Here is a 3,367-nt window from a genome sequence, read left to right as displayed (position 1 = left end):
AAAAAAAAAAAAAAAAAAGAAAGTTGTATTTGTTTTTTCCCCTGAGGACATGCTCCTTTGTTACCTGGCATAAAGAATGGGTTTACCTACCCCCAAAGACATTTAAACCCATTGGTCTTGTCTTTTAGAATCAAAAACTTTTTCCTTGACCATGGTTAGTGTTCAGGATGATGGAAATGTTTAAGTCATAGTACATTCATTTAGTGGAGTAATGCAGATTCAGAGAAGTATGTTTAGACATAGAAGAAATAAAAATGCTTGAGACATAGTATTAAGCACTACTAATAGTTATTAACACACATGTGGGAAATGTTTTAATTACCTAGAAATCTCATTTAAAAAGACACTTTTTAAACATCCGATCCAACATGACAATTTCATTGGTTATTCAGTGGAAGAAGGGAGGAATGTGGCCATATTTATTGAGCACATTCTGTATCAATCTCTCTCCTGTGTATATGGCACATACTTGTTCATTTATTCTTGTTTTAGTCATTTTGGGCTACTATAAGAAAGTACTGTCAACTGGGTGGCTGAAACAAGAAAGATTTGTTTTTTTCATAGTTGTAGAGGATGGAAGTTCCAAGGTCAGGGTGCTAGCATGGTCAGAATCTGGTGAGGATCTTCTTCCATGTTGCACACTGCCACATTCTTGCTGTGTCTTCACTGGTGGAAAGGGAACTGAGAGCTCCCTGGAATTGTTTGTATAAGGCATAATCCCATTCATGAGGACTCTGCCTTCAAAAGCTGTATTTCCTAATAACCATCACATTGAGGGATAGCATTTTGAAATAGGAATTTGGGGAAAACAAAACATTTAGTTCATTGGGAATCTGCAGAGGTAATTTACCTACTTTATTGTGTTCTGGATCACATCGTATTACTGAGACACATTGAAAGGATGTTTCAGAATCGGAAATGTGTACTTGTTTCAGTACACCTTTTTTTTTTTTTTAACTTTAGGCCTGTCTCAGTTTCCTTTTTATTGCTAAAAGAAATCACAGATTGGGTGGCGCCTGTTGCTCAGTGAGTAGGGCGCCGGCCCCATATAGTGAGGGTGGCAGCTTCAAACCTAGTTCCAGCCAAACTGCAGCAAAAAAAAAGCTGAGGATTTTGGCGGGTGCCTGTAGTCCCAGCTGCTCGGGAGGCTGAGGCAAGAGAATCACCTAAGCCCAAGAGCTGGAGGTTGCTGTGAGCTGTGACGCCATGGCACTGTACCAGGGCAATAAAGTGAGACTCTGTCTCAAAATAAAACAAAAAAAGAAATCACAGATTTATTGGCTTGACACAACACAAATGTATTGTGTTACAGTCCTAGAGGTCAGAGATCTGAAGTGGGTTTCATTGGGCTTAAAACCAAGATGCTGGTGGGGCTTTAGTAGGTGTGCCTGCTCAGGGACTTGGAAGCCTCCTATTTCCTTGTCTTTCCCAGTTTCTAGATGCTGCCATACATCTTGGCTGATAACCCTTTCTTCCATCTTCACAGCCAGCAAAGACAAGTCCTGTTTCAGTCACAACAAGATCTTATTTGAGAGGCAGTTACTTTGACTACCACAGACCTATTCATTCCGTTTTCTAAATGACAACAATATGCCTCCTCCCCCATAACTATAATACTTTTTGTTGTTTAGTTATTTAATTTTGGACTGTCTTGTTTTATTTCTTATAATGATACATTATAATGTTAGAATAACATAGGACTGCTGTAAGAGAAAAGAAAATCAGTCCCCAAGTAGCTCTTAGAGAAGAATCCCTAAATGACCCATAATTATAACTATTCAGAGATAATTACCGTTAACATTTTGGTATGTATGTTCTCTTCACCTCTAAGAGCGCACGTGTGTGTGTGTGTGTGTGTGTGTTGTTTCTGGAACATCGAATCTTAATCGTGTACAAGAACCAAACACTCTTGCCCATCTTACTTTCTCAAAGGAATCTAACCCAGTGATGGATCACATAATACCTGTGTGGATGTTGTGAGTGGAAGAGTGGGCAGGTGGTCTTTGTCTTGCCTTGAAATATCTCTCACATATTTCCACCTTGTAAGGTTAGAGATACTTCAAGCTCGATGCCCGTCCCACAATGGTTAAAGCACTAGCCACATACACTGAACTGAGGCTGGTGGGTTTGAACCTGGCCCAGGCCAGCTAAACAGCAATGACAACTGCAACAAAACATAGACAGGCAGCTCATAACCTGTAGCTCAGAGGATAGGACTCCAGTCACATTACACTGGAGCTGGTGGCTTCGAGCCCAGAGTGGGCCTGCAAAACAACAATGACAACTACAACTAAAAAATAGCTGGCCATTATAGTGGGCGCCTATAGTCCCAGCTACTTGGGAGGCTGAGGCAAGAGAATTGCTTAAGCCCAGCAGTTTGAGGTTGCTGTGAGCTGTGATGCCATGGCATTCTACCAAGGCAACATAGTAAGACACTGTCTCAAAACAAACAAACAAATAGCCAGGAATTGTGTGGGAGCCTGTAGTCCCAGCTACTTGGGAGGTTGGGGCGAGAGATTCACAGCCCAGAAGTATAAGGTTGCTGTGAGCTGTGACAACACAGCACTCTACCAAGGGCAACATAATTAGACTCTGTCTCAAAAAAAAAATGATTAGAGGTACTTCGTTGGGATCTAATCCATGGCAATAGGTTATCAAGAAAAATAGCCATCTCTGGCACTCATAGTTCAGTGGTTAGGGCACCAGCCACATACACCAAGGCTAGCCATTCCAACCCATCCTGGGCCAGCTAAACAATGACAACTGCAACCAAAAAATACCTGGGTGTGTTGGCTCCTGTGGCTCAGTGGGTAGGGCGCTGGCCTCATATACCAAGGGTGGTGGGTTCAAACCTGGCTACAGCCAAACTGCAACAAAAACATAGCTGGACATTGTGATGGGTGTTTATTGTTCCAGCTACTTGGGAGGCTGAGGTAAAAGAGTCACCTAACCCCAGTAGTTGGATGTTGCTGTGAGCTGTGATGCCGTTGACACTCTACCTGGTATATATAGCAACAAGGGCAACAGCTTGAGACCTGTCTCAAAGAAAAAAAAAAGCCATACAGAATTAGAGATTCTAGGATTTTAATGTTTGTTTCACAGGACATGGCAGTAATCACTAATAAACACTGCAGTGATCACTGGTGCCTTAAAAGTAAAGCATGAACTTTTCAAATAATGTTAGCATGGTTATATATACCTGTGTTTCCATGAAAATAAGACACTGTCTTATATTTATTTTTTCTCAAGAAGACACACTAGGGCTTATTTTCAGGGGATGTCTTATTTTTATTAAGTATGATACAATCTACATTTATTTAAATACAGTTAAGTCAACTTCTTCTGGAACCTGACAGGGGGAGCTGAT

At 41.2% G+C, this 3,367-nt stretch overlaps 1 protein-coding gene across 2 annotated transcripts in view; it reads left to right on the top strand.

The window, feature by feature from the left end:
* The window catches only part of ZNF331 (zinc finger protein 331), a 28,097-nt gene that overhangs the window by 1,896 nt on the left and 22,834 nt on the right, over positions 1 to 3,367 (top strand). The gene's annotated exons all lie outside the window — the stretch shown is intronic.

This window comes from Otolemur garnettii, unplaced genomic scaffold (assembly GCF_000181295.1).
Source record: "Otolemur garnettii isolate 467f Iridium unplaced genomic scaffold, OtoGar3 scaffold00212, whole genome shotgun sequence".
Classification (NCBI taxonomy): domain Eukaryota; kingdom Metazoa; phylum Chordata; class Mammalia; order Primates; family Galagidae; genus Otolemur; species Otolemur garnettii.
Note: the sequence above shows the minus strand (reverse complement) of the source record. Positions and strands in the feature narration are given on the sequence as shown.